This window comes from Camelus bactrianus, chromosome 18 (assembly GCF_048773025.1).
Source record: "Camelus bactrianus isolate YW-2024 breed Bactrian camel chromosome 18, ASM4877302v1, whole genome shotgun sequence".
In the NCBI taxonomy this organism is placed as follows: Eukaryota; Metazoa; Chordata; class Mammalia; order Artiodactyla; family Camelidae; genus Camelus; species Camelus bactrianus.
In genome coordinates this window covers 23,785,964-23,798,535 of record NC_133556.1, presented here as the reverse complement: position 1 = coordinate 23,798,535, position 12,572 = coordinate 23,785,964, and the positions used below count along the sequence as shown (strand labels likewise).

At 48.7% G+C, this 12,572-nt stretch overlaps 1 long non-coding RNA gene and 1 other non-coding gene across 4 annotated transcripts in view; one reads left to right on the top strand and one right to left on the bottom strand.

Annotated features, from left to right (window-relative positions):
• The window catches only part of LOC123618565 (uncharacterized), a 160,439-nt gene that overhangs the window by 57,220 nt on the left and 90,647 nt on the right, over nucleotides 1-12,572 (bottom strand). The window lies entirely within an intron of this gene.
• TRNAT-CGU (transfer RNA threonine (anticodon CGU)) lies at nucleotides 1,644-1,715 on the top strand. Its single transcript has one exon. It is a non-coding gene; the product is annotated as a tRNA-Thr (tRNA).

Genomic DNA, 12,572 nt, shown 5'->3' with positions numbered 1-12,572 from the left:
AGTTCTGGGCTCAGCTCCCATGTGATGTCCTCTCATCTGCAAATTTCTTTTCACTTTTTATAAGCCCCATCACGTTTGCACAATAATTCCAACAACTCAGTGAACACCAAAAAAAGGAAGGGGACAATGGAACCAATTTAATCATCAACTATTTGGAAGCAATGTTCAGTAACGCATGTTTTAATTCTGAAAATGTTCAATCTTTTTTTAAATTAAGGAGCTACAGTGAGGTTTGCAGGTATTGGATCTCAAGCACTCCGGATACAGTGTCTCAGGGTTCCTGTCCCAGCATCTGAGGGTAACTGTTGTTGACTTTTCCAGCCACCTGCCCAAACCTTGACATTTAAAGCAACTTGGTGAACACACCCTCCTGGTATTTTTAGGTTTTCTATTTGCTTGTACACCTACAGGGTGGGCAGTGGACATTCTTAATTTCTGTCTCATCCCCTACAAGCATCACTGGTACCCGGTGGCAAAGACGCATGTAGCAGAATGTTCTGTGCAGCAAAAGAGCTGCAGACAACCCAAGGCCTTACTCCCAGAACTGATTAAATCTGATACAGCCACTAGTTGGGAAACTATGCAGCTATTAAAGAGAATAAGGTAACCCATCCATGCATAATATTATAGTAGATGACACAGTATACATAGTTCACGAGGCAATACTGCGATTGTACACATCACATTAATGCATAAGAGAAACTTAATTTTAAAATAGTATAAGCCATTACTTGTTGTGATTATATCGTATTATGTACTACAAGCCATTGTACTAATTTACCATATTCATACATTAATTCATGGAAAATCAAAGTACACAGAACTGTAAAGTCAGTCTATCTGAATAAAAACAAAAGAGCACATGTTACTATATAAATATGTATACGCGGATCAATTGTCTAAAGCATTGGGGCTCAGCCTTTCCCGCGCATCAGCATCACCTGAAGAGCTCGTTAAAGCCCAGACCGCTCGGCTCCACCAGGTCTAATTCGGCAGGTCTGGGGTGAGCCGAAGAAACTGCAATCCTAACCAGCTCCCAGGTGACGCTGCTAATCCCGGAGCCAGGCACACACCCACTCCACGGTGGCGATCTAGGGAAAGAGGAGCTTTGGGATTTTTGTTTTAGAAAACTTACACGTTCATTCAGCAGCTCTTGTTGAGCGTCTGCTCCGTGCGGGGCGGCCGTGGACCACCGCGGGATCCTGCTGGTAGCCGCACTGCTCACCCTTCCTCCGCCTCCCCGGTGCCTCACCCGAGAGGGGAAACTGAGGCTCCGAAACTGGTCTTCGCGGAGTCTCTCTGGCGGAGCCGGGATTCGAACCCCAGGCTAAGACGCCAGCTAGCGTCCCGCCCGCTCCCAAATTCCACACGACTTCCTCCCGCCGAGGCCGTGGGGACTCCAGGGACGCCGCCCTGAGTCCGCTCAGACACGCGGGGGCGGAGGGACCTCTCTGCAGGTCCGCTGCCGGGAGTTAGTGCGGCCGGCCTGTCGGCGCGCGCACGCTGGAGCCCAGCCCCGCCCCACCGGCCGCTGCGAGGGGGCGGGGCCGGCCAGGCGCGCTTGCGCCCGCGCTCGTGCCCGCGGGGCGAGCTCGCGGGAGTAGCGCCAGAATAGAGGCTCGCCGAGCCACCACTTTAACGCAGGCGCGGTGGCCAAGTGGTAAGGCGTCGGTCTCGTAAACCGAAGATCACGGGTTCGAACCCCGTCCGTGCCTACCGTCTGTCTTTCCTACTAGGGGGTGACTTTTTAGGAGTGGGACCACTTTTCAAGGGTGATCATCAGTAGTCTACACCTCCTGGTTCCCGAACGTAAATATACGCCCCTAAGTGACTACCGGGCCAACTGTTTTAACCCCGTTTGGGTTCAGACTCCCTCCTGCACGGAAAGTCAGAGTCCGGGTGGTCCGGCCTTGGCGCGTCTGTGCCACAAACAGCCCACGGGGCGTTCTACTCCCGGGGGACAGCGCCCCCGTGCGGTCCCCGGACGCCTGGTCCTAGGGGGAATCGCAAGCTCCAAGGCCCCAGGGGTCACGTCGAAACCGTGGCCCGAGCGATAATTTTAGCTCAGAAAAACCTTACAGCGGATGGCGCTTCAAGAACCACTAAGCATTTTTCTAAACATTACAGTCCAACTTTATCCACTCTAATGAGAGAACTGCCATTGCCTGATACTGAGCCCACACCCAGAGTCAGCTGGTGTCTGGCTTGCTATTTTTAAAAGGAAATCCATTGTAGGCATCACATTACAGAGAGGAAATCCTGCCCAGACTTGGAGCTGTTCCGACATGAAAAATCTAAACTTCCCTCTCTCGGAGTCTCCGTTTGCCCCTCGGAAAATGGGTCTCTGGTCGGCGTTGGCGTTTGTGAAGCAGCCGCCCGAGAGACCGGCTGTAGAGGCGGCCTCAGTGAAGGTGGCACCTGCTTTCCTTGCCTCACCAGAGGAGGCACCACGGGGCTGCTCCAATGCAGTTAAAAATGTTATGCAATTACCTCAACCTCCAGGAGCTGGCATATTGTATAATCTGAAAACCAGCTTGACCTAAATTGGGGAAACCTGTATCAGCGCGAGATTCCTAATGGAAGAAAGCATTCGTGGAGCTTCTGGTGTGTGCCTGCTGCAGCTGGCCACTGGGGGTGCCTCAGTGAACAGGGGCGGGCTCTCTCAGAAAGAGGAGGAGACTGATGTGGTGGAGGTGGGGGTAGAGCCTGGCAGGAGCGGCCCGGATTAAGAGTCCTCGACTCCGCAGCAGTTCTCACACTTGGAAGCGTTCATCCCCATCCCCTGGAGAGGCGGCTAAAATGCTGATCACTGGGCCGCACCCCCAGAGCTTCCACATCCTGTTAAGTCTGCGGTGGGGCCTCATAACTTGCATTTCTAACAAGCTCCCAGGTGATGTTGGTGCCGCTAGTTTCCCGACCACACATTGAAGAAACCATCCCGCTAAAGAGAGCCATATTAAACCCAGGAGCACGCGTGTATGCGTGTATACAAACAAGAGAGTTAATGTATATGGAAACAGTGAACACCAGTGCTTTTCACCCTTCAACCTGGGGATGGCGTTAAAATGCAGGTTCTGACTCTGGGGTGGGGCCTGAAACTCTGCATTTCTAACATGCGACTTGGTGATGCTGATGTGGCAGGTCCCGGACCTCACTGAGGTTGAAGGATCCACCTCAAAATAAGTTGTTGCCTCTCTGGAGGGAAGAAGGATGGGGGAGCTGTTGAAAGGATTCCCCCACTTCTTACCTGTGAGCTTTCACATTGTTTGGATTTTCTAAGAGATTCTTCTATTACTTCCCCTCTTCCTCCCCTCCGTCACCTCCAAAGTCCACAAAGGCAAAGATAGTTTATTAGAGCACAGGCAAATTAGAACTACCGAGAATTAAGTCAGATAAATGCTTGAATGTTCTCTGCTCTCCCCTGGGGTGTCCATCATTTCTTTTTTAAGAAATGCCACAAAAGAACACTATGTTCCTCTCCATTAAAAATATCCCCAAATATTACTCCCCATTAAAAAATAAGACCACACTGCCCCCATATGCAGGCCAGTATCTGTACAGCATGGATAGTTGTCCACACAGATTTTCCTGTCCCTCCCTCCAAAGAGTGAAGCAGAACACCTTCCTCTGTGACCCCAACCCAGGAAAGAGCTGGTTCTCATCCACCCCCACCACTGCCCTCACCCCAGCCTACACAAGGCACCCCTCCCTGCCCCAAGTGAACAATGGACTTCAGAAAATTTTACATAATGTACCGTAGGTACTATTTATGCAAAAAAAAATTTCATAAGATATCTAAGGATAAATATTCCTGTGTGGAGAAACGCTTGCTGTTTTATTTGTTTTTTGTTTTTAAGCCTGGAAGATTACACTCAAATCTCAGAACCGTGGCACTGGCTGAAATCTGGGGGTGCCATGGAGCTAGAGAACCAACGTGGCTCAGGTTGTGGGATGAGAAACCAGTGAGCAAAATCCTGAATTCAGGTCCTGTTTACACTTCAATGGATAAAGCGGATCGTGTGTCTAAATAAGCATGAGGTTTTGTGTTTATTTAAATCACTTGTGTTCATGAATATAGAGCCGTGTTTGGATCCCTATAACTCCTGTATGAATTTCACATCTGAAAGTCACCTTGAAGTCGTGGTTCTAGGAAGAATCCTACTCTGGTGTCCCTTAGAAGCATAAAGGGAAGAGAAGACCCCTGAGGCTGGGGTTGAGAGGAAAGAGAGGCAGGTGTCACTGAGCCTAGAGGGACCCTCGGAGACCTCACCGCAAACGCGACCACTGGGGAGAAGGTGGATTTGCAGAAGGAGCCCAGGGCTTTCTGGGAAAGAAGTGAAACTCTTCCAAACTACCTTCCTGTTCTGCAAAGTTAGAGAGACCTGTAAGGACAGATCATGATAGTCAGTGGCAAGAAAAGGTTTAATAGGACTTTTGAAGCCAGACGGGGAGCCCGTGATCCTAGCGTTAGCAGGGCAGGGCTGTTTGTCAACAGAGGCTGCGCAGGAGCAGGCTTCTACAGCGACCCCACGTGGCAGCACGAAGCTAGAGCAGCGCTGGAATGACCTCAGGCCCACATCTACGGGAACCGCCGGGAGACACGGAGAAGCCATGGAACCTCACTGTGCCTCGGTTTCTTCCATTCTGAAATAAAACACATTCATGGGCTTCCCCTCTCCTGGAGTTCTGATGACAACATCATAAACATCTACCAACTAGGATGGTTCAGTAAACGGAGCACCATCCGCCTCGTGGCATCATGGGCAGATACTAAAAGGAATGACTGATTTATTGAATCACTACAGCTTATTGAGGAAAGTTGATATCCTGTTTTGGGGGTTTTGTCTTACAGCTTTATTGAGGTATAACTCATATACCAAAAATGGTGCATATTTAATAGATCCAACTTGACACCTTTGGACATAGGCATACACCTGGGATACCATCCAGCACCTGCAAGTTTCCCGCGTCCCTTTGCTTTTTTGTGTATGTGATATTTAACATGACATCTACTCTCTTAACAAGTGTGGAAGACAGTGCAGCACTGTTAACTCCAGGCACTGTGTTGTACGAGAGAGGTCTAGAACATGTCCATCTTGTATATCTGTGACTCTAAGATGTCCTGTTTTTGTAAAAATAAATAAGTATATTTATCAATACACACAGTGGTGTTTACGTTGGCTTTTTGGAATGGGAAGGATGTCCACATCCCAGGTAGAAGGCGCCACGTCATGCTACTGACCATGGTTAACTCCCGGTGGGGCAAGAGGTGGAGAGGAATTGCAGACAAAATTACTAATTTTTTCCTAATATGGGGAAAATAAAAAACTGTGTTACTTTGGAGTCACTATTTTTGCAGCAAAAACTTACCAAGTTAGCAAAAAAAAAAAAAGAAAGAAAGAAAGAAAGAAAACATAAAAAGTAAAGAGATGTCAGGCTCTGGAGAGTTCAGGCCTTAACATGGGGCTGGCACTACACCACGTGATGCCGCGTGTTCAGAGAAAAGTCTCCCTCCTGCCCTCCGCCCTGACCCTCTCCGAGGGGAGCCTCTGCTCCGCTGCCCTGGCCCGTCTCCCATCTGCACTGACATCATGCCCTTAGAAAACCTACATTACAGAATAAAAAATGGGATGCTTAATGAGGGACTGAGCGGTGAGTCGCCTAGCATGAGCTGGGAACCACATTTCAAAACCAGAAGCGTATTTCAGGAGTGAGTAGCACTTAAAAGAAAATATTGTGGCAGGCCCCTGGAAGCAACAGACATTGTTTATGTCACATCGACTTGAGTTTTGCTTAGCAAATCACCAGGCTGGCACATGACAAACATTTCCCAAGACTGTATTTCCTTTCGCCCCTACCCTGCCCTTCTAACTCAGGTGAGCTGAGCTGATTTTACTTACTGGGGGCTCAAAAGGAACCCCTGAACTTAAGGCCTGGCTGGATGAAAAAAATCTGTAACAATTCTCGAAACAGGCCCAGATAAGAAAGCCCACGTGTCCCTTGGAGTGTTGGCGAACAGACTCTAAGCTACCCCTTTACCTTAGCCTTCCAGCATTCACGGCCTTGTGAAACCCCTGCCTCTGAAGTGTGAGTGGAACTGTGACCTGCTTCCAACAAACAGGATGATGTCACATCTCTGATTGTCACATAAGATGGCAACACCCATTTTGCTAGCAGATTCTCTCTCTTGCTGATATGATGAAACCAGTAGCCATGTTAGGGAGGCCCATGTGGCAAGGTACAGAGGGTCTCAGTCCACCAGGCTGCAAGGAGCTGGATTCTGTCAACAGCCACACGAAGGCAAAAGCAAGTCCTTCCTTGGTTGCTGTGGACTGAACGCTTGTGCGCCCCACCCCCAGATCCACATGTTACAGCCCTATTCCCTACTGTGGTGGGGTTTGGAGGTGAGGCCCTTGGGAAGTGATTAGGGGTAGATTAGGTCATGAGGGCATTAAGGCCTTATCAATAGCTCTCTCTGGGCTTTATGCAAACATAACAAGAAGGCCGCTGCCTGCAAGCTGGGACAAGAGCCCTCACCAGATACTGAATCTGCCAGCACCTTGATCTTAGACTTCCCAGACTCCAGAATTATAAGAAATAAATGATTGTTGTTTAAGCCACCCAGTCTGTGACATTTTGTTATAGCAGCCGAAACAGAAAGAGACATTGGTGGGGCATTGAGAACCCAACCCCGGCCAGCACCTTGACTGCAGCCTCACAGAGGACCCAGCTAAGCTATGCCTGGACTCTGACCACCCCCTCCCCAAACCAGGAGAGAACACAGATGTGTTGTTGTCAGCTGCTAAGTGTGGAAACACTATTACGCAGTGAGAGTCTGATATGGAACACCGAAATCTGATCTTCCGAATCCCCCACGTAGTTGACAACAGCATCTGCCCAGTAGCCCAGCGAGAACCGTGGGACTCACCCCTGGGTTCCTTGTCCACCGCTGCTGTACCAAGTTCCCCAGCCTTAGCAGCTTAAAACGGTGTGGTTTTTATACATCAGAAGCTCAGACCTACCTGTGGCTGGTTACACTGCTCGGGGTTCCATAAGTCTGAAATCAAAGTGTTGACCAGATGCGCTACTGTCAGGAGGCTCTGGGAAGAACCTCCATCCAGGCTTATTCAGGTTGTTGGCCAAATCCAGTTTCCTGCCCTTGTAGGCCTGAGTCGTCTGTTTGTTTGGCTCTACAGGTCTCTCTACAGGTTTTGTCCCTAATTCTGGGCTAAATCCTTCTCATGTTTCAGATCTCTCTGACCTCCCTCTCCTGAGAGCCAAAGAAAGTTCTCTGCTTTTAAGTGCGCCTGGATTTAGATTAGGTCCACCTGGATAATCCAGGCGACTCACTCTACTTAAAAGTCGAAAACCTGAATTACATCAGCAAAAATCCCTTTTGCCACGAAACATAACATATTCACAGCTTCCAGGATGAGGGTGTGGATGATATTAGGGAGCCCATGATTCTGCTTCCCCAACCCTTCACTCACCCCTCCTCCTCACCTGCTTATCTAATTGGCCACTGCCCAAATTTCTCTCCAGTCTCTCTGCGTTGCTTCAGGCCTCCCTGTCCCAATTTTCCTTTGATATCTGGCACCCAGACAATTGCAGACTCCTTACTGGTACCCCTTGTTTTCAGTCTTGTTCCTCTTCCATCACCTTCCACTGTCACTTGACCTCTCTCAACCACAGCAGTGAACATGTCACTCTCATCCTTTGGTCCCTCACAAAAGACCCACCACCACCACCAGGATAAATCCCAACTCCTTAGCCTGCCCTTCTGGGCTTCAAGCAGCCCTCCTCCTGAGCTCCCTCTGGCTCTTGCTACACCAGCCTTTGTTATTCCTTCAATTCAGCTTGATCTTTAGTCCTCTGTGCCTGTGCATATGCTGTTTCCTTGGCCTATAATGTCCTTCCTCCAGCTCCATCTTCTTGGAAAACTCCTACTCATGCCTCAAAACCTTGCCTAATTATGACTAACTTAACTCTGACTTTGAATCATTCCTCAACCTCTCAGGTGGAGTTAGTTGTTATTTCCTCCAGGCACCACCAGCACCCTGGATGTATGGCTTTGACAACAGCTATCCCAAGATGTTACAGTTACTAGCTTCCGTGTCCATGGATCTCCCAAGAACCCAGAGGTTGAAAGCCCAAATGCTCACAGGTGCCAGACAGATCATGTGAACACACGAAGCTGCTCGGGTACAAGACAACAGGGGCTAGTGGGGACCCAGGAAAACTAGAGAGGACATGCCAGGTGAAAAGTCAGCACGTTTCTGAAAACCCCTGTAGACAAGACCCAGGAATCCCACTCTGAGATGTCAACTGTGCAGAAATTTTCATTCGTGCCCACTAGGCTGCTCAGGGCAGCGTTGCTGGGAAGAGCTAAATGTCCATCAAGGGGAGGGAAAAAATAAACCATGGTGTTTAATAAACAGGGTGGAATGCAGTTCAGCAGTTCAAATGCATAAGCTGTAACTCCATCGCTTAAGGTGGAGAAAACTCACAAAAAGAGGAGCCAAAAAAGGCAGGTATAGAAAGATGACACACCGTGACCCCATGCACACAGCATTAATGGTAGGCAGACAATACTCTGCTGTTTCTGGCTACATAGGTAGTAAAAGCGGTAAAACATACCCGAGAGTGATGAAGTCTAGACTCAGGACAGTGTCATCTGCGGGGAGGTCAGAAGATGGGCTGAGACGGAGACAGGCCACAGCAGGGGTCTTAGTCAAATCTGGATTTGATTTATGTATTAATTCAGCTGGGTGGTAGGCATACGGAGGTTTGTTAACTTATTTCCTACCCTTTTTGGTTGGCCTGAAATAGCTCATCATTAAAAGCAAAAAAAAAAAAAAAAAAGTGGGTCAAGCGTGGTCTAACCCACATCTTCCCAGCTAGCACGGAGCCTGGCCCAGTGCTGGTGAGGGAAATACTGCTTCTGCTTTCTGGATGGGATAACGCAGAGGAAGATGGAGGAGCCACTCTCCCCCACCCCAGAGGATTTATCGGTGTTGGGAGCCCGGCTGGAGAAGCGTGGGCAGACGCAGAAGTGGTCCTTCCGCGGGCAGTGCCGAGGCCTCCCCTGGAACCACCCCTGCCTGCGCCAGATTTCCTCAGGTTTTTGCAGAATATGGCAGTCCAATATGGGAAAGGAACTGACCAGCCATTTCAACTTCCACTGTGGGCTCCCAGGAGACATCGGAGCAGGTGTAGGTGGAGGGGGCTCCACTGATAACACAGCTCAGCGGCTTTTAAAAGTGCCCCTCCCCAAACCTTCCTACGCTGTGGGTAGGACTGTAGTTTGGTGCAGCCACTATGGAAAACAGTATGGAGGTTCCTTAAAAAACTGAAAATAGACTTACTGTATGATCCAACAATCCCACCCCTGGACATATATCCAGAAAAAAACTCTAGTTGAAAAGATACATGCACCCCAATGTTCCTAGCAGCACTATTTACAACAGCCGAGACATGGAAGCAAACTAAACGTCCATCCACAGATGACTGGATGAAGAAGATGCGGTATATTTATACAATGGAATAAAAAGCCATAAAAAGAATGAAATAATGCCATTTGCAGCAACATGGATGGACCTGGAGATTATTATACTAAGTGAAGTAAGACAGACAGAGAAAGACAAATATCATATGATATCACTTATATGTGGAATCTAAAAAATGATACAAATGAACTTATGTATAAAATGGAAACAGACTCACAGACACAGAAGACAAACTTACGGTTACCAAAGGGGGAAGGGGGAGTAGGGAGTTTGAGATTAGCAGATGCAAGCTACTCTATATAAAATAGGTAAACAACAAGGTCCCGTATAGCACAGGGAACTATAGTCAGTGTCTTATAATAACCTATAATGAAAAGAAATATATATACGTATAACTGAATCACTTTGTTGTACAACACAACATTGTAAATCAACTATAGTTCAATTTTAAAAAAGCTCCCCCCTCCTCTTTCTCTGTGGCCTGTGCATCTCAGTAAGAAGCTGCCTCTGGCCTCTCCCCAGACTCTGACCCAACCCCACGGGCTGCCTCCCCTCTGTCTGACCAGCTCCACATCTGTCACACACATGATCTATTCTCTTTCTCTTCCTCGTGTATCTCTGATCTGTCTGGCTGCCTTTTACCGGTCTCCTCACCTATTTTCCTGCCGGACATGCCCCCGAGGCTAAGACAGAATTCTTCTGCCATGAGTAATCAAAAGCTATACTTTCTTTCTTTTCGCAAGGATGGCGCCTCTCACAGACCTGAAACAGCAAATCTCTGCTCCTCCCACGTCCCCGTCCAGGACAGGCAGGGTGACCCACCATCCTGGTTCGACTGGGACTGTCCCAGTTTTATCACTGCAGCTCTGGTGACCCAGGAACCCCCTCCATTCTGGGCAGACCAGGACGATACATCACCCCACCTCTCCTTCCTTCCAAAGGAAGCCAGTTTGAATGTCACCTCAGGGACTCTCTTAAGAGCCTTGGCGAGGGGCTGCCACGGCTCTCATCACTCCTCTTAGGAATGACCGCCGGCCTCTGACCACCTGGAAAGGCTCTGCTCACACTGTACCCCCAGCCCCACGGTTTCCCCTGATGAGGCCCCAAGCTTGAGTGTTTCACCTGGTGGATTTCCACCCCCCATGCACCCCCTGCACTGCTTGCCGCTAACATTTTGATTTCACTTAATTCACCTTGATAGCCTAGACAATTTTACTCTGAAAAAAAAATGTTATCTCACTTCCACAAATGGAAAAAGAACACCATCTGCCACAAATAGACAATTATATGCAACCAAACAAAAGGGTGTTTGTAGATTGTGTATTGATGCTACTACGGATGAAATGTTCCGAGCCAGGAGCCTGGGCTCCCTTTCTTAACAGGGGGCTTAGTGAGTGTTGGGAAAGTGTTAAACACGGAGATGCACCCGACTGAGACTTGCTCCTTCGCAAGATCAGAAGGGGCATAAGACGAGTGAAAGGTGGAGTACATTTCTACTAGGTTATTCATAGCTATCTACATCCTCCTCCGTGCAGGACCTAAAAGCAGACTTGTTCTACCATCTGGGCCTTGTACTTTAGGACTGGGTCTCCCCAGTGAGCCCACAGTTGACAGCAAACCTTCCACCAGGTTTGATCACTCAGTGGATCTCAGCGGCTGGGCAGTGACCAGTCACCAGCCAACACTAACTGTGAACTCTCTGGGTGCTGACCCTTGCCAAAGAACCTTTACATGTCAAGTCACGGAATCTTCCAGCAATGCTCACAGCAATTCAAGTGTCAGAGTTATGTTCAGCTGAGGAAACCAAAGCTTAGCAAGGTAAACTGGCTTGCCCAAGTCCAAGTGCACGAAGCTGAGAAGTGGTGGAACCCAGGCTCAAATCCATACCTGCTCATCTTGGAGTCAGCAGTGCTCACAGAATGCTGCATCCCTGAGATGCAGGTGAAGATCCAGGCCCTGAATAGGCCCACATTGTACCAGGAAGCGCTGAAATTGCATGTGCATCCTGAAGATGCTGGGTAATTTCTACTCCAGGCCATGACGATCAGGGCTGCCTGACAGACCTCAGCTCTGGCTAGAAGAAGAAAGAATTGGAAGACAAGAGTTCAAAACTCAAATACTCACAGGGCCAGGCAGGTGACCTTAGTGAATCCAGCCAGGCAGGAACTATGCTCTTATCTGTTTGGATACTTTATTCTACAGGAGACAGGAGTTCCCTGCCTCACACTGGCCTAAACAGTAAGACAATTTATTATGCAATTCTCAGGAAATCTGGAAGTAGGGTTGGTTTCTGGATTGGTTGTTTGAGCAGCTCCACCAGGCCACCAGAGACAGAGGTTCCTTCCATCTCGCCTTTCTGCCATCACTGTGTTGGTTTCACGCCAAGGCTGGCTCCAAAGTGTCTGCTACAATTCCAGGCATCACATCCAAATTCATCTTGTCTCTTTGGTTGGGATTGTATCACATGGTCATTCTCCAACTAATGACTGGTCATTTCCCCTGAGCCAAATGGCTGAGTTGGGAAGGGGTGAGGAAGGACAACAGGAAGAACAGAACTTCCAGGACCAAGTGGAGAAAGTAGGTAGGGCAGCCACTTGAAACAGTTGCTGCTGTGTTCTCCTCCTTCTCCTGGGCCCTGAGCCAGGTACCACATTTCCCAGCCCCCTTGGGTCCCTGTTAGGCCTTATGATTGGTTCTCACCAGTGTGGGACACTGGCCAGCTGATGCAGTTAAAAGCTGGTCTGCTTTCCTACTGCCTCCTTCACTATCCTTCAGCTCAGCGCAGAAAAAATGAAGCTCTTGAAGATGTCAGAGCCACGACGCCACCTGTGTTCCTAAATAACGTGCGGACACCCCTGCCTCCTACTTCTTGGACTGTGATATGAGCAAGAAATAAACTTGTCTTGTGGTAAGCCACTGAAAGCTTGGGGATGTTTGTTACAGCAGCTATCCTTTGCTGATTAATATCCTATTATCCACTATTTTGCTCCAACCAACTGTTGCCCTATGGGAAGGTAGGCTTGTGGCTGCCAAATCGTTTGATCATCTGATTTTTTTTTTTAAAGA